This window comes from Bubalus bubalis, chromosome 4 (assembly GCF_019923935.1).
Source record: "Bubalus bubalis isolate 160015118507 breed Murrah chromosome 4, NDDB_SH_1, whole genome shotgun sequence".
Taxonomy (NCBI): Eukaryota; Metazoa; Chordata; class Mammalia; order Artiodactyla; family Bovidae; genus Bubalus; species Bubalus bubalis.
In genome coordinates, this window is record NC_059160.1 from 85,406,897 (window position 1) to 85,426,783 (window position 19,887).

General features: G+C 36.5%; 1 long non-coding RNA gene across 2 annotated transcripts in view; it reads right to left on the minus strand.

The window, feature by feature from the left end:
- Positions 1-19,887, minus strand: part of LOC123333290 — a 193,392-nt gene that overhangs the window by 35,500 nt on the left and 138,005 nt on the right. The window contains exon 4 of one of the 2 annotated variants that reach the window (XR_006550566.2): positions 19,331-19,377. The exons of the other annotated variant lie outside the window; for it this stretch is intronic. This is a non-coding gene — a long non-coding RNA (uncharacterized LOC123333290). Of the gene's footprint in view, positions 1-19,330; positions 19,378-19,887 lie in introns of those variants that run through there. 2 annotated transcript variants of the gene reach the window in all.

Below are 19,887 nucleotides of genomic sequence, written 5' to 3' on the forward strand. Positions count from 1 at the left end.
GAGAGTCTGAGACTTTTTCATGAAGTCTACAAAATTAAAGCTATTTTCATAATTATGTGAAAATAGTTTTAGCCTTTTTCACTCTCATTTTCTTACAAGTGTACAGTGGAGTTTCCAGAGGCTACGGAACATGAGATTTGGCCACAGATTGAACACAGAAGCAGTTATGAGCATCCAGCTGTAAACCAGACATGAAAACTATAAAACAATATACTATACTCTCATTTTAGGGCTTCCCTCATAGCTCAGTCAGTAAAGAATCTGCCTGCAATGCAGGAGACCTGGGTTCAATCCCTGAATCAAGAAGATCCCCTGGAGAAGGAAATGGCAACCCACTCCAGTATTTCTTGCCTGGAGAATCCCATGGACAGAGGAGCCTGGCAGGCTACAGTACATGGGGTCTCAAGAGTCGGACACAACTTAGTGACTAAAGAGAGAGAGAGATTCTCCTGTTTAGAAAAATAGTTATTTTTCATTTAAACATATTATGTATAACATGCAATAGGGTTTTATTTTTAAATTAAGTAAATTTTTTAAATTTCTCAGTTTTAGTTTCTAATATATTAAATATTAATAGATGTTATTCACATAAAAGCTTTTTGGAGCTCCAAAAACTGCTTTATAATACTTTAAGATTGTGAAGAGTCTTGATGATCAACAAGAATGAGAACTACTGCTTTATACTAATAAAAAATATGAGGCAGAGCCAACCATCACATTCATGTTGGATTTGGACAGTAAAACTCCAAGTGTGACAGTGTCAGAAAAAAAAAAAAACAACAGTGTGCCCTTTCAACTCTCAATGCATGTAAAATGCATCTTGTGGTCACTATCAATGACTTCTATTAAAGCCCAGCTCCAGCACAAGACTGCATTGGTACTTCTGCTCTGACAAACCTTTTATCCTTGCCTGAAACCTGCAGAACTCTTGATCTTGCTTCCCAGATGTCTGTCCTGGGCTGCACAGTTTGATGAGAACTGCTGCAATTTCTTTTGTGTATCTGCCACATTCAGCACATATTTCTGTATATATTTTGGATTCCAGCCTGTTTTGGAAATCCTGGGGTCCCAGAGGAAGAAGTGTGACCAACAATATTAGTGGGCTAGATGCCAAAAGTAGCCAGAACTACATATCCTGGTGCCATTTAGAGGCCCATTGGAAAAACATGATTGAATACTGATCCTATAAACCATATGCAAGGAGAATTGCCATTAAAAATAATCTTTTAATATTTTTAAAAAGGAGGATAGTGTACTTACTCATTGTTTCTAAGCAGATGTGGCAGTAGAATTTCAATAAATACTTGCTGAATGAATCAATAAATAAATGAATGAATGCCTTACCTTCCCTGATACCAAGTTTTTCCATTCAAGAAATTTAGGAAAAATACCCCAGAATGTAGAATAAGGTTAAAATGGAAATCACAATTGACACTGCATATGGAAAACCCTAAAGTCTCCACACAAAAACCACCCAAACTGATAAATGAATTCAGCAAGGTAGCAGAATACAAGATTAACATACAGAAATTGGTTATATTACTTTATACTAAAAATGAAATATCAGAAGGGAGATATAAAAAAATACCTTTTAAAATTGCATCAAAATAAATAAAATTCTTGGAAATAAACCTGACCAAGAAGGTGAAAGACTTATATGCTGAGAACTATAAAACATTAATAAAGGAAACGCTGAAGGTGATTCAAAGAAAGAGAAAAATATCCCATGTGCTTGAATTGGAAGAATTAATTTTGTTAAAGTGGTCATACTACTCAAAGCAATCTACAAATTGATAGCTTATGGTGAACGATGTCAGATTCGTGATCTCCGAAGAAGAAGATTTAGGTTTGGGACCAGGGACCAGGCTTGATCACTCAAGAGCTTTTGTGTAGCAGTTTTATTAAAGTAAGAAAAGGGACAGAGAAAGCTTCTGACACAAATATCAGAAGGGGGGTGGAGAGTGCCCCCTAGCTAATCTTTAGCAAGGGAATTATATATTTTTAATTAGTTATTACAATAAATCAAAAGAATGTCTCAGGTTGTAAAAAGTTTACCAGACCCACTCCCACAATTTACATTTTAGGATTACAGGATTAGAACTTAACAAGAGAAAGATCCTACCAGACCTACTCCCATAATATACATTCTAAGATATCAGTATTAGTCAGAAGGTTTTCAGGAAGGAGAAACTGTCCTCAAGTAGGATACATTGTTATTATATAATCCCTAAACCAGTGAACCAGTGAAGTTGCTCAGTTGTGTCCATCTCTTTGTGACCCCATGAACTGTAGCCTACCAGGCTCCTCCATCCATGGAATTTTCCAGGCAAGAGTACTGAAGTAGGTTACCATCTCCTCCTCCAGGGGATCTTCCCAACCCAGGGATCAAACCCAGGTCTCCCACATTGCAGGCAGATGCTTTACCATCTGAGCCACCAGGGAAGCCCATATAATCCCTAGTAAAGAGTTTAAACTGAGTTGTTTTTTGTGTAATCATCAGTCCCAGGAAGAAAAAAGAAAGACTGTTTTGTGTGACTATGACTAGGGAATGTAGAGAAAAAAAAATCTGTCCTTTCCTCCTCCTTGAGAATTCATGGCTGGATGGCATCACCGACTCAATGGACATGAGTTTGAGTGAACTCCAGGAGTTGGTGATGGACAGGGAGGCCTGGCGTGCTGAATTCATGGGGTCGCAAAGAGTTGGACGTGACTGAACTGAACTGAGAATCCCAGACCCCTATCTCCTCAAGAACCCCAGACCCCTCTCTCCTCAGGGACCCCCAGACTTCTTATCAACCCGCCTAGGAATTGACTCTCTCAAGATTTCATGCAATCTCTATCAAATTACCCATGACACATTTTTCACAGAACTAAAACAAATAATCCTAAAATTTATATGGAACCATAAAATACCCAGAATCACCAAAGAAATCCTGAGGAAAAAGAATAAAGCAAGAGGATAACCCTCTCTAACTTCAGATAATACCACAAAGCCACAGTAATCAAAACAGTGTAGTACTGACACAAAACAGACATATGGATCAATGGAACAGAGAGTCCAGAAGTAAACCCACTCACCTATCATCAATCAATCTTTGACAAAAGAGGCAAGAATATACAATGGCAAAAGGTAACTTCAGCAAGTGGTGTTGGAAATCTTGGACACATAACCTATAAGACAGCCAGAAAACAAGATGGGATTAGAAAGCCCTTATCTATTGATAATTAAATAGAAATGGATTGAATTCTCCAATCAAAAGTCATAGAGTGGCTGGATACATTTTAAAAAAATCAAGACCCAAGTATATATCACTTACGAGAGACTCACTTTAGCCTCAAGAACAAACATGGGCTCAAAGTGAAGGGATGGTAAAAGATGTTCAGTACAAGTGGAAGCAAAAAGAGAGCACAGATTGCTATACTTATATCATACAAAAGAGAAATTAAGCCAAAAACAATAATGAGACAAAGTAATTATGTAATGATAAAGGGATCAATTCATCAAGAAGATACAAAAATTGTATATATGTGTGTGTGTGTGCGTGTGCACAACATTGGTGCACCTAAATATATTAAGCAAATGCTAATAGATCTAAAGGGAGAAATAAGAAAAATAAACTACTAGTTAAAGAGTTCAATACCCCTCATTCAATAATGAATAGATCATCCAAACAGAAAATCATGAAGGAAACACTGGACTTGAACCATATTTTAGACCAAATGAATCTGAGACATACACAGAACATTTCATCCAACATCCGCTGAAAATACATCCTTCTCAAGTGTACATGGAACATTCTCATATAGATCATATGAGAGGTCACAAAACAAGGCTTAGAAAATTTAAGACTGAAGTCATGGTAGGTATCTGTTCCAACCACAATGGTATGAAACTAGCAAGCAGTGATAAGAGGAAAGCTGGAAAATTCACAAATATATGAAAATTAAACAATGCTACTGAACACCCACTGGGTCAAAGAAGAAATGTTTTTAAATCCAGAAGTATCTTGAAATGAACAAAAATAGAAATATAGCATATCAAAACCTATTGGATACTGCAAAGCAATTCAAAGAGGAAAGTATATAGTGATAAATATCTATAACAGAGAAAGAAAGAGAGAGAGAGAAAGGGGAGGATGGAGGGAGAATGGGAAAAAGGAAGAAAAAAGAGGGAAGGAGAAGGGAGGTAAGGAGGAAGAAGATCTCAAACAAACTAACTTTACACCTTAAGAAACTAGAAAATAAAATAAAAACTAAGCCCAAAGTTATCAGAGGAAGAAAACAACAAAGCTCAGAGTAGAAATAAATGAAACAGAGACAAGAAAAACAAAAAGAACACAACTAAGAGCTATTTATTGAAAAGATAAAGTTGACAACCTCCAGGTAAACTATGAAAAAAGAACACCAAAAATGTAAAGTAAGAAATGAAAGAGGAGACATTACAACTAATGTCACATAAAGAATAAGAGACTGCTGCTGCTGCTGCTGCTAAGTCGTGTCAGTCGTGTCCGACTCTGTGAGACCCCACAGACGGCAGCCCACCAGGCTCTCCCATCCCTGGGATTCTCTAGGCAGAATAAGAGACTATGATGGATAATTTTATGCCAACATATTGGATAGCCAAAAAGAAATGGATGCATCCCTATAAACATATAATTTACCAAACCTGAATCATGAAGAAATATAAAATAGTAAAAGTCTAATAATAACTAAAAAGACTGAATAAAATTTCTCAACAAAGGAAAAGTCTAGCACCAGGTGGTTTTAATGGTAAATTCTACTAAATACTTAAAAGAATTAACACGTATCCATCTCCCAAACACTTCCAAAAAATTGAAGAGGAGGGAACACTACCTAATTAGTTTTACAAAGTCAGATTTACTTGATACCACAACCAATTAAAGACATTAGAAGAAAAAGAAACTGCAGACCAAATTCCTGGTAAAAAAAGATGCAAAAATTCTCAACAAAATCTTAGCAAATTGAATTCAACAACACACTAAATGAATCATACACCATGATCAAGTGGAATATATCCTAGGATGCAAATATGGTTCAGTACACACAAATTGATAAATGTGATAAACCTGCAGGTCAGAAGGGAGTGGCATGATATATTTAAAGTGATGAAAGGGTAAAACCTAACAACCAGGAATACTCAAGCAAGCAAGTCTCTCATACAGATTTGGTGGAAAAATCAATAGCTTTACAAACAAGCAATAGTTGAAAGAATTCAGCACCATCCAATGAACTTTACAACAAATGTTAAAGGAAGTTCTCTAGGTGAAAAAGAAAAGTCTACTACTAGAAATAAGAACATTGCAAAATGAAAAAGCTTACCAGTAAAGGCAAACATACAGTAAAGGTAAGAAATCATTCACACTCAAAACTACAAGGGAGGTTAAAAGTCAGATGTCCTAGAATCAACTATATCCACAATAAGTAGTTAAGGGATACACAAAACAAATAGATGTAAAATATGATATGAAAAACAATAATCATGAGCAGAAGAAAATATAAATACAAGATTTTTAAAAAGACATTCAAAAATAAAAAATCAGCAACATAAAACAATCATGCTGCTGCTGCTAAGTTGAGTCAGTCGTGTCCGACTCTGTGCGACCCCATAGACGGCAGCCCACCAGGCTCCCCCATCCCTGGGATTCTCCGGGCAAGAACACTGGAGTGGGTTGCCATTTCCTTCTCCAATGCATGAAAGTTAAAAGTGAAAGTGAAGTCGCTCAGTCATGTCCGACTCTTAGCGACCCCATGGACTGTAGCCTACCAGGCTCCTCCATCCATGGGATTCTCCAGGCAAGAGTACTGGAGTGGGGTGCCATTGACTTCTCCGTAAAACAATCATATACTCCTATAAAACCCTCAGGGTAACTGCAAAACAAAAATTTATAATAGATATACCCTCAAAAAAGAAAAAGGAATTCTAAGACAGCTCTGAAGATAGTCATCAAATCACAAGAAATGAAAAAGGGGGGGGGGGATGGCGGGGAGATCTACAAAAATAAACCCAAAACAATTAACAAGATGGCAATAAGAGCATCAGTTCAGAACAGTTCAGTCACTCAGTCATGTCTGAATCTTTGTGACCCCAAATATCGCAGCACGCCAGGCCTCCCTGTCCATCACCAACTCCCGGAGTTTACCCAAACTCATGTCCATTGAGTCAGTGATGCCATCTAGCCATCTCATCCTCTGTTGTCCTCTTCTCCTCCTGCCCCCAATTCCTCCCAGTATCAGAGTCTTTTCCAATAAGTCAACTCTTTGCATGAGGTGGCCAAAGTACTGGAGTTTCAGCTTTAGCATCATTCCTTCCATAGAAATCCCAGGGCTGATCTCCTTCAGAATGGACTGGTTGGATCTCCTTGCAGTCCAAGGGAATCCAAGAGTTTTCTCCAACACCACAGTTCAAAAGCATCAATTCTTTAGCACTCAGCTTTCTTCACATTCCAACTCTCATGTCCATACATGGCCACTGGAAAAACCATAGCCTTGACTAGACGAACCTTTGTTGGCAAAGTAATGTCTCTGCTTTTGAATATGCTATCTAGGTTGGTCATAACTTTCCTTCCAAGGAGTAAGCATCTTTTAATTTCATGGCTGCAGTCACCATCTGCAGTGATTTTGGAGCCCCAAAAAATAAAGGCATTCACTGTTTCCACTGTTTCCCCATCTATTTCCCATGAAGTGATGGGACCAGTTGCCATGATCTTTGTTTTCTAAATGTTGAGCTTGAAGCCAACTTTTTCACTCTCCTCTTTCACTTTCATCAAGAGGCTTTTTAGTTCCTCTTCACTTTCTGCCATAAGGGTGGTGTCATCTGCATATCTGAGGTTATTGATATTTCTCCCGGCAATCTTGATTCCAGCCTGTGCTTCTTCCAGCCCAGTGTTTCTCATGATGTACTCTGCATATAAGTTAAATAAGCAGGGTGACAATATACAGCCTTGACGTACTCCTTTTCCAATAAGAGCATACATATCATTAATTACCTTAAACGTAAACAGACTAAATGATTCACCCCAAAGACATAGAGTGGCTGAATAGATACAAAACAAGACGCTTACATAGGCTGCCTACAAGAGATTGATTTCAGACCTCAGTTCAATTCAGTTCAGTCACTCAGTCGTGTCCAACTCTTTGCGACCCCATGAATTGCAGCATGCCAGGCCTCCCTGTCCATCACCAACTCTTGGAGTTTACCTGAACTCATGTCCATTGAGTCGGTGATGCCATCTAGCCATCTCATCCTCTGTCATCCCCTTCTCCTCCTGCCCCCAATCCCTCCCAGCATCACAGTCTTTTCCAATGAGTCAACTCTTCGCATGAGGTGGCCAAAGTACTGAAGTTTCAGACTCAGCATCATTCCTTCCAGAGAACACCCAGGACCAATCTCCTTTAGAATGGACTGGTTGGATCTCCTTGCAGTCCAAGGGACTCTCAAGAGTCTTCTCCAACACCACAGTTCAAAAGCATCAATTCTTTGGCACTCAGCTTTCTTCACAGTCTAACTCTCACATCCATACATGACTACTAGAAAAACCATAGCCTTGACTAGACGAACCTTTGTTGGTAAAGTAATGCCTCTGCTTTTGAATATGCTATCTAGGTTGGTCATAACTTTCCTTCCAAGGAGTAAGAGTCTTTTAATTTCATGGCTGCAATCAGCATCTGCAGTGATTTTGGAGTCCAAAAAAATAAAGTCTGACACTGTTTCCACTGTTTCCCCATCTAGTTCCCATGAAGTGATGGGACCAGATGCCATAAACTTCAGACCTAGAGACACATAAAGACTGAAAGTGAGGTGATGGAAAAAAGTACTCCATGTAAATGGAAATCAAAAGAAAATCAGAGTATCACTACTTATATCAGACAAAATAGGCTTTAGAATAAACACTGTTTCAAGAGACAAAGAAGGACACAGACACTACATAATGATTGAGGGAGTCAATGTGAGAAGATATGAAAATTGTAAATATATATGCATCCAACACAGGAGCACCTCAGTATATGAGGCAAATATTAACAGACATTAAATGAGAAATTGGCAGTAACTCAGTAATAGTAGGAGACTTTAACACACCACTTATATCAATGGACAGATCATTCAGACTGAAAATCCATAAGTAAACCTATGCCTTAAATAACACATTAGATCAAATTGCCATAATTGATATAGAGAGCATTTCATCTGAAAGAAATAGAATATACATTCTTTGCAAGTGCACATGGAACATTCTCCAAGATAGATCACATGCTAGGACACAAATCAAGTCTCAGTAAATTTAAGAAGATTGAAACCATGTCAAAGTATCTTCTCCAAGCTCAGTGCTACAAGACTAGAAATTAACTAAAAGAAAAAAACTGCAGAGAAATCCCACAAACATGTGGGGGCTAAACAATATACTAGGAAACAGCCAATGAATCACTGAGGAAACCAAAGAGGAAGTAAAAAAATACCCAGAGGCAAATAAAAACAAAAACACTATGATCCAAAACCTATAGGAGTCAGCAAAACAGTTCCAAGAGGGAAGTTTATAGTGGCACAAGTCTAACTTAGGAAACAATAAAATATCAACTAAACAACTTAACTTTACATGTAAAGAGACTAGAGAAAGAGGAACAAACAAGACCCCAAGTTAGTAGAAGAAAATAAATCATAAAGATCAGAGTAGGAATAAAATGAAATAGAAAAAGTTGATAGAAAAGAACAATTAAATTAAAAACTGGCTCTTTGAAAACACAGACAAAATTGATAAAACTTTAACCAGATTCATCAAGAAAAAAAAGGAAAGAGCCCAAAACAATAAAACCAGAAATGGAAAAGGAGAAGTTACCACCAACACCACATAAATTCAAAGGATTGTAAGAGACTACTATGTGCAACTCTATACAAACATACAACCCAGAAGAAATGGACAAATTCTTAGCAAGTACAACCTCCCAAGACTGACCCAGGAAGGAATAGAAAATATGAACAGATCAATTACCAGTATTGAATTTGAATCAGTAATTTAAACACTCCCAACAAACAAAGGTCCAGGACCAGATGGCTTCACAGGTCAATTCTACCAAAAATTTAGAGAAGGGTTAACACCTATTCTTCTGAAAGTATTACAAAAAATTGCAGACAGAGGAACATTTCTCAACTCATTCTACGAGGCTACTACCACTCTGAAACCAAAACCAGACAATCAAAAAAGTAAATAAAGACAATTACAGGTCAATATCACTGAAGGACGAGGAAGCCTGGCAGGCTGCAGTCCATGGTGTTGCAAAGAGTCAGACATGACTGAGCAACTGAACAACAACAAAATAGGTACAAAAACCCTCAACAAAATACTAGGAAGCCAGATAAACAAATCCAACAACACCTGAAAAAGATCATACACTATGATCAAATGGAATTTATCTCAGAGGTGCCAGGATTTTTCAGTATCTACAAACCAATAAATGTAATACATCACATTAACAAATTGAAGAAAACCACATGATAATCTCTATACATGCAGAAAAAACTTTTGATAAAATTTGCCTTCCATTTATGATTTTTAAAATTCTCCATCATACACAATAGTGAAAAGCTGTATGCCTTTCCTCTAAGATCAAGAACAAGATAAGGATGCCCACTCTTGCCACTTTCATTCAACATAGTTTTGGAAATCCTAGCCACAGCAATCAGAAAAGAAAAGCAAATAAAAAGAATCCAATTAGAAAGGAATAAGTAAAACTGTCGTTGTTTGCAGATGATAACATACTATACATAGTAAATCCTAATGACACCACCAGAAGAAATTCGGTAATGTTGCATGTTATGAAATTAATACACAGACACCTGTTGCATTTCTATATACTAACAATGAAATATCAGAAAGAGAAATTATTAAAAAAATCTCATTTACCATCACATCAAAAAGAATAAAAACAAACCTACCTAAAGCAGCAAAAGAGCAGTACTCCAAAAACTGTAAGGCACTGATGAAAAAAATTAGATGACACAAACAGAAAGATATACCACATTCTTGGATTGGAAAAAAAATCAATATTGTTAAAACAAAAAAACTAACCAAGGTAATCTACAGATTCAATGCAATCTTTATCAAAATACCAATGATATTTTTCACAGAACTAGAACAAATACTTTTTAAATTTGCATAGAAACACAAAAGACCCTGAATAGTCAAAGCAATCTTGATGAAGAAGAACAGAGCTGGATGAATTGTTTTCCCTTACTTCAGAGTATATGACAAAGCTACAATAATCAAAACAGTATGGTACTTGTACAAAAACAAACATATAGATCAATGCAACAGAACAGAAAGCCCAGAAATAAATCAATACCATTATTATTAATTAATTAATGTAAAACAAAAGAGGAAAAAATATACAATAGAAGAAAGACAGTCTCTTCAATAAGTAGTGCTGGGGAAAATTGACAACTATATATAAAAAAATGAAATTAGAACATTCTCTAACACTATATGCAAAAATAAACCAAAATGAATTAAAGACTTAAACATAAGCCTGGATACTATAAAACTCTTAAAGGAAAACTTAGGCAGGACACTCTTTGACATGAACTGTAACAGTATTTTTTTGGGTCCATCCTCTAGAGTAGTGGAAATAAAAGCAAAAATAAATAAATGGAACTTAATTAAACTTAAAAGTTTTTGCATAGCAAAAATAACCATAAAGAAAACCAAAGGCAACTTATGGAATGGGAGAAAATATTTGCAAATGATGTGGCCAACAAGGGACTAATTTCTAAAATATATGAACAGCTTATACAGCTCAATGAAAAAAAAACAATCAAAAGTAGATTGAGATTGACATATACACAATACTATATGTAAAATAGATAACTAGTAAGAACCTATGTATAACCCAGGGAACTCTACTCAATATTCTGCAGTTGCCTATATGGGAAAAGAATCCAAAAATGAGAGTGGATATATGGGTATATGTATAACTGATTCACTTTGCTGTACAGCTGAAACCAACACAACATTGTAAATCAACTACACTCCAATAAAAAATTTAAATATATATTTTTAAAAAAATAACAAAAATAGAGTCAGAAGAAAACCATGAAAAAAAGAAAATCATCAAAAAATGGGCAGACCTAAATACACATTTCTCCAAAGAAGGGATACAGATGGCCACAAATCACATGAAAAGATGCTCAACAACACTGATTACTAGAGAAATGCAAGTGAAAACTACAATGAAGAATCACATCATACCTCACACCAGTTAGAATGGCCATCATCAAAAAGTCTATAGATAATAAATGCTGGATAAACAACAAGGACCTACTGTATAGCACAGGGAACAATATTCAACCTCTTCTAATAACCTATAATGTAAGGAATATGTAAAAAACATATATGTCTGTGTGTGAATATATATATAGCAGAGAATATATATATATATATATATATATTTACACACCTACATTTAATGGGGAAGCCTGGCATACTGCAGTCCATGGGGTCATGAAGAGCTGGACATGACTTGGTGACTAAAAAACAACAACATGTATTTGGCTTTCCTGGTGGCTCAGATGGTAAAGAATCCACCTGCAATGCAGGAGAACTGGGCTCAATGCCAGGGGTTGGGAAGATCCCCTGGAGGAGGGCATGGCAACCCATTCCAGTATTCTTGTCTGGAGAATACTCATGGACAGAGGAGCCTGGCAGGCTACAGTCCATGGGGTTGCAAAGAGTCAGACATGACTGAGCAACTAAGCACATATATGTGTGTGTGTGTGTGTGTATACACACACATACATAAATGAATCAATTTTCTGTACACCAAAAACTAACACAACATTGTAAATCAGGAATACTTAAATTTTTTAAAATGGGCAAAGGATCTGGATAGGCATTTTTCCCAAGAGGACATCCAAATGGCCAACTGGGACATGAAAAGGTACAATATCACTAATCATCATGGAAATGCAAACCAATACTGAATGAGATATTACTTCACACTTGTTAAATGGCTTTCATCAAAAAAAAAAAAGGAAGAAATAAAGAAATAATAAATGTTGGCAATAATAAATATGGAAAAAAGGTGACCCTCGGGTACTGTTGGTGGGAAGTTGGTGAATCTACTATAGGAAACAGTATAGATAGTCCTCAAAAGATTAAAAACCATATGATCCAGCAGCCCAATTTCTGGTTATACATCCCAAAGAAATTAAAACAAGATCTCAAAGAGATATCTGAACTCCCATATTTACTATACCATTATTCATAGTACTTAAAATATGGAAACAACATAACTGTCTTTCCTCAAATTAACGAATAAAGAAGGTGTGGTACAAAGGAATATTATTCAGCCACGAGAAGGAGGGAGATCCAATCATTTGTGACAACTTGGATGAAATTTGAGGGCATAATGGTACCCCACTCCAGTACTCTTGCCTGGAAAATCCCATGGACGGAGGAGCCTGGTGGGCTGCAGTCCATGGAGTCGCTAAGAGTCAGACACGACTGAGCGACTTCACTTTCACTTTTTCACTTTCATGCATTGGAGAAGGAAATGGCAACCCACTCCAGTGTTCTTGCCTGGAGAATCCCAGGGACGGGGGAGCCTGGTGGGCTGCCGTCCATGGGGTCGCACAGAGTCGGACACGACTGAAGCGACTTGGCAGCAGCAGCATGCTAAGTGAAATAAGTCAGACAGAGAAAGATAAATACTATATGATATCACTTATCTGTAGAACCTGAAAATTGCCAAATACATAGAAACAAAGTTAGAATAGTGGTGACTGGGGACTGGGGATGGGGGAAGTAGAAAGATGTTGGTCAAAGAGTACAAACTTCCTGTTATAAGATGAATAGATTCTGGGGATCTAATGTACAGTACAGTGATTATAGTTAATAGTACTGTATTGTATACTTGAAAGTTGCTAAGAAAAATATATCTTAAATGTTCTCATCTCACACACACACACACACATACACACACACACAAGAAGAAATGGTAATTACATAACATGATGGAGATGCTAGCAAACACTATGGTGATAATGATTTTGCAATATATAGCATATCAAATCAACATGTTATATACCTACACAATGTTATTGTCAATTATATCTCAATAAAGTAAAAAAAATTAAAATAAAAAAGATGTTCTGGAGTTCCATTTATTCTGTATAATATTTCTCTAACTGCATATGCTAACCATTCTATAAACCATATAGCAAAGTGATTAAAGAGAAAAGATGTAATAAGGGAACCCCTTTGTGGATCACAGCCATGTCATGGCGAAGGGGCTTGCATAACTCAATGAAAATATGAGCCATGCCATGCAGGGCCACTAAAGATGGGTCATAGTTGAGAGTTCTGATGAAATGTGGTCTGCTAGAAGAGGGAATTGGAGAAGGCAATGGAACCCCACTCCAGTACTCTTGCCTGGAAAATCCCGTGGATGGAGGAGCCTGGTAGGCTGCAGTCCATGGGATCGCTAGGAGTCAGACATGACTAAGCGACTTCACCTTGACTTTTCACTTTCATGCATTGAAGAAGGAAATGGAAGCCCACTCCAGTGTTCTTGCCTGGAGAATCCCAGGGATGGGGGAGCCTGGTGGGCTGCTGTCTATGGGGTCGCACAGAGTTGGACATGACTAAAGTGACTTAGCAGCAGCAGCAGCAGCAGAAGAGGGAATGGCAAACCACTCCAGTATTCTTGCCACAAGAACCCCATGAACATAAACAGCATGAAAAGGCAAAAAGATATGACACTGGAAGATGAGTCCCCTCAGATCATAAGGTGTTCAGTATGCTACTGGGGAAGAGTTGAGGGCAATTACTAATAGCTCCAGAAAGAATGAAGTGGCTGGGCAAAAGCAGAAAAGATGCTCAGTGACTGTATCTGGTGGTGAAAGTATAATCTGATGCTTTAAAGAACAATATTGCATAGGAACCTCAAATATTAAGTTCATGAATCAAGGTAAATTAGAGGTGGTCAAGCAAGAGATGGTAAGAGTGAACATTGACATTTTAGGAATTGGTGAACTAAAATGGACTGGAATGAGTGAATTTAATTCAGATGACCATTATATCTACCTCTTTGGGCAAGAATCCCTTAGAAGAAAAGGAATAGCCCTCATAGTCAAATAGCCCTCTAGGCTATTTGAAAGAATAGCCTTTTAAACAAAAGAGCTTTAAATGTAGTACTTGGGTACAGTGTCAAAAACAAAAGAATGATCTTGGTTTATTTCCAAGGCAAACCATTCAACATCCCAGTAATCCAAGTCTAGGCCCAACCACTGATGCTGAAGAAACTGAAGTAGACTAGTTCTATGAAGACCTACAAGACCTTCTAGAACTAACACCAAAAAAAGATATCCTTTTTTCACAGGGGATTTGAATGCAAAAGTAGGAAGTTAAGAGATACCTGGAATAACAGGCAGGTTTGGCCTTGGAGTACAAAATGAAACTGGGCAAAGGCTAACAGAGTTTTGTTAAGAGAACATACTGGTGATAGCAATCACCCTTTTCCACCAACACAAGAGGTGATTCTACACATGGATATCACCAAATAGTCAATACTGACATCAGATTGATCATATTCTTTGCAGCTGAAAGTGTAGAAGCTCTATAAAGGCAGCAAAAATAAGGCCTGGAGCTAACTGTGCATCAAATCATCCACTCCTTATTGCAAAATTCAGACTGAAATTGAAAATAGGGAAAACCACTAGGCCATTCAGGTCTGACCTTAATCAAATCCCTTATGGTTATACAGTGGAGGTGATGAATACATTCAAGGGATTAGATCTGGTAGACAGAATGCCTGAAGAACTATGGACAGAGGTTCATAACATTGTACAGGAGGAAGTGACCAAAATCATTCCAATGAAAAAGAAATGCAAGAAGCAAAGTGGCTGTGTTAGGAGGCTTTACAAATAACTGAGGAAAGAAGAGAAGCAAAAAGGAAGGGAGAAAGGGAAAGATATACCCGCCTGAATGAAAAGTTCCAGAGAATAGCAAGAAGTATTACCAGCAACAAAGCTAGTGGAGGTGATGGAATTCCAGCTGAAATATTTCAAATCCTAAAAAATGATACTGATAAAGTGCTGCACTCAATATGCCAGCAAATTGGAAAACTCAGTAGTGGCCATAGAACTGGAAGTCAGTTTTCATTCCAATTCCAAAGAAAGGCAGTGCCAAAGAACTTTCAAACTACCACACAATTGCACTAATTTCCCATGCAAGTGAGGTTATGTTCAAAATCCTTCAAGCTAGGCTTCAACAGTACAAGAATTGATAACTTCCAGATGTACAAGCTGGGTTTAGGAGAGGTACAGGAACCAGAGATCAAATTGACAATATTCACTGGATCATAGAGAAAGCAAGGGAACTCCAGAAAAACATCTACTTCTGTTTCATGACTATGTTACAGCATTTGACTATGTGAATCACAACAAACTGTGGAAAATTCTTAAAGAGGTGGCCTCCAATTAAAATAAGTAAATAAATATTTTTTTAAAAGAGATGGGAATACCAGACCACCTTACCTGTCTCCTGAGAAACCTGTATGTGGGTCAAGTTAGAACAACAGTTAGAACCTTACATGGAACAACTGATTGGTTCAAAATTGGGAAAGGAGTAAAAGGCTGTATCTTGTCACCCTGTTTATACAACTTCTACGCAGAGTACATCACGCAAAATGCTGGACAGGATGAAGCACAAGCTAGAATCAAGGCTGCTTGAAGAAATACCAACAACCTCAGATGTGCAGATGATACCACCCTAATGGCAAAAAAAAAAATGAAGAGGAACTAAAGAGCCTCTTGATGAAGATGAAAGAGAAGAGTTAAAAAGCTGGCTTAAAACTCAGCATTTAGAAAACAGATCATGGCATCTGGTCCCATCATTTCATGGCAAATAGAAGGGTACAGAGTGGCAACAGTGAGATTTTATTTTCTTGGGCTCCAACATCACTGAGGATGCTGACCTCAGGCATGAAATTAAACGACACTTGCTTCTTGGAAGGAAATCTATGACAAATCTAGACAGTGTATTAAAAAGCAAAGACAGCACTTTGCTAACAAAGGTTCATGTAGTCAAAGCTATGGCTTTTCCAATAGTCATGTGTGGATGTGAGAGCTGCACCATAAAGAAGGCAGAGCATGGAAGAGCTGATGCTTTCAGACTGTGGTGCTGGAGAAGACTCTTGAGAGTCCCTTGGACAACAAGGAGATCAAACCAGTCTTAAAGGAAATCAGTCTTAAAGGAAAAGAAAATCAGTCTTAAAGTCAGTCTTAAAGGAAAAGATTAGTTTGTGAAAAATAATAGGAACAGAGAGATAAAGGAGTAGATTTTGTATGTATCTAATTTGGTAACAGTTTCAAATAGTTATATGATTATTTAATAACTTATAAAACTATCAAACCACAGTGTTATACACAAGAAACAAATATAACATTGTATGTTAATTATAATTCAATGAAAATAAGATAGTTATATCTTTGTGCATGACAAGTTGCTTCAGTCCTGTCCGACTCTTTGCGACCTTGTGGACTATAGCCCATCAGTTTCCTCTGTCCACGGGGTTCTCCAGGCAAGAATACTGGTGTGGGTTGCCATGCCTTCCTCCAGGGGATCTTCCAGATCCAGGGATTGAACTGGCGTCTTTTAAGTCTCCCGCATTGGCAGGCGGGTTCTTTACCACTAGTGTCACCTGAGAAGTCCATTATATCTTTAGGATGTTACATATAATCCCCATGGTAACCATAGAGAGAATATCTAGCATTTCCCTCGTGATTCAGTGGTTACGATTCCACACTTCCACTGCAGGGGTCACAGGTTTGACCCTTGGTAAGGGAATTAGAATCCCACGTGCTGCATGGCACAGCCAAAACAAAAGAATATAAGAAGGGAATCAAAATGTGTAACTACTTAAAAAAATCAAATACCATAAAAGAAAGGCAATAAGCAACCAAAAAAAAAAAAGTTGTAAGACATTTGGTAAACAAATAAGAAAATGGCAATAATAAGTCCTTCACTACCAGCAGCTACTTAAAACCAAAATTGACTGAATTACCCCATCAGAAAACATAGATAGGCAGAATGACTTTAAAAGAGGATCCAACTATGTGATGTCTATAAGAGACCAACTTTACATCTATGAGCTCATGCAGGCTAAAAATGAGATGATGGAAAAGATATTCCATGCAAATAGTAGCCAGAAGATAACAGGAATGCCATTCTAATATCAGACAAAATAAACTTGAAGTCAAAAACTATTATAAGAAATAAAGAAAGATTTTGTATAATAACAAAAGTGTTAATTCACCAAGAAGATATAATAATTATAAGCGTATTTGCAGAAAATATCAGAACTCCAAAATTTATGAAGCAATCAGTGACAGGTTAGAAAGGAGAAGTAGACAGATCTACAATAATAGTGGGAAATTTCAGTATCCCACTTTGAATAACAGAACAACCAGACAGAAGACCAATAAAGAAATAGTGGACCTGAACAACATTATAGCCTAACTGAACCTAAAAGACATATATAGAAAACTTCACTCAACAGGTGCAGAATATATGTTTTCCTAAAATATATGTGGAACTTTTAGGAGCTTCGGATTAACATTTATGCACTACAATATATAAAATAGATAACCAAGAAGGATCTACTGTATAGCACAGGGAACTGTACATGATATATATATATATATATATATATATATTCACATCTGAATCACTTTGCTGTGCACCTGAAATATGACATTGTAAATCAGCTATTTTTCAATAATTTTTTAAAAAATGCAAATGGAACAATTTCTAGGATAAACCATAAGTCAGGTGAAACAGCCTTAAAGAATTTTAAAAGATTGAAATTAGACTAAAAATCTTTTCTAATAACACAGGAATGAAATTTGAAATCAATAGCAGAAGGAAAATGGAAAATCTAAAAATAAGTAGAAATTAAACAACACAGTTTAATGTTTGGGTTAATGGAAAAACCACAAGGAAAATTAGAAATATCCTGACTCAATTAAAAATGAAAACACACAACATACCAAAATTTATGGGATTCAGCAAATATAGTGCTAAGCAGGAAATTCATAGTAGTAAATGCTTATGTTAAAAAATAAGAACAATATCAAGCCAAAGCCAAATTTTTACCTTAAAGAACTAAAAAAGAGGAAAATTTGAGCCCAGAGCTAGCAGAAGGAAATAAAGAGTGAAGATTAGAAAAGAGATAAACAAAATGAGAAATAAATAAAATAGAGAAAATGAATGAAACCAAGAGTTGGTTGTTTAAAAATATCTACAAAACTGACAAAACCTTAGCTAAAGTGATGAAAAAAGGGAAAGAACTCAATTAATATCAGAAATGAAAGAGAGGACATTATAATAGATTTTACATAAATAAAAAGCATTATAAGAGAGTACCATGAACAATTGTACATCAAATTAGATATCTCAATGAAATAGAATAATTACTAGAAACACACACACACAAAATTAAACCAACCCTCCTCAAACTTTTCCAAAAAACAAACAAACCAAAAAACCGAAGAGGAGGGAATATTTTTATACTAACTCATTGTGTGAGATCAGCATTTACATTGATACCAAATCCTGACAAACACTCTACAAGAAAATTTCAGACCAATATCAGACCAGATAAATATTGCTGTTAGAATCCTGAAAAAAGTAATTAGCAGACAGAATTAGCAACACATTAACTGGATTATGCACTGTGGCCAAATGGGATTTATTTCTGGAGTACAAAGATAGTTTAACATGCAAATATTAATCAACATAATGCACCACATTAGCAAAATGAGGGAGAGTAGGGGATCCATAATCATTTCAATCAATGAAAAAAAAGCATTTGACAAAATTTAACAGTTTTTCATGATGTAAATACTCAACAACCAGGAATAAAAGGTTACTACCTCAACATAATAAATGACACATATGAAAAGCCCAGCACTAACATCATACTCAATGGTGAAAAACTGAAAGCTTTCTCTGTAAGATCAGCAGTAAAACAAGAGTTACAACTTTCCTCATTTCCATTCAACATAATACTAAAAGTCCTAGCCCAAGCAATTAGACAAGAAAAAGAAACAAAAGGCATTCAAATTAGAAAAGAAGTAAAATTATCTCTGGTTACAGATGACACGATCTTATACAGAGAAAACCCTAAAGACTCCACAAAGAAACTATTAAAACTAATAGATGAATTCAGCAAAGTTACAACATTCAAAATTAAACAAAAGTCAGTTGCCTGTCTATGCATTGTTCTTGCCTGGAGAATACCAGTGACCGTGGAGCCTGGTGGGCTGCCGTCTATGGGGTCGCACAGAGTTCGACACAACTGAAGTGACTTGGCAGCAGTAGCAGCAGCATTAACAATGAAAAATCAGAAAAAATTAAGAAAATAATTCTATTTATAATAGCATCAAAATAAAATACTCAGGAACAAACTTAACTAAGGAGATGAAAGACTTGTACACTGAAAACCAGAAATTATTGCTGAATGAAATTAAAGACATCAATAAATTGAAAGACATCCCATGTTAATGGATTCAAAGATATAAAGTTGTTAATATGTCAATACTACCCAGAGTGATCTTTAGATTCAATATAATCCCTGTCAAAATCCCAAAAACTTTTTTTGCAGAATTAGAAAAATCCATCTTAAAATTCATATAGAATTTCAGGGAACCCTAAATATTTACAACATCTCAAAAATTAAGAACAAAGTTAGAGGCTTCATACTTCTTGATTTTACACAAGAAACTATAACTATAAAGGTGTAGAAATCAGTGCTGGCAAAAGGACATATTGTATCTACTTAACTGATATCCTGTGTCCAATCATTCAATATCAGGTT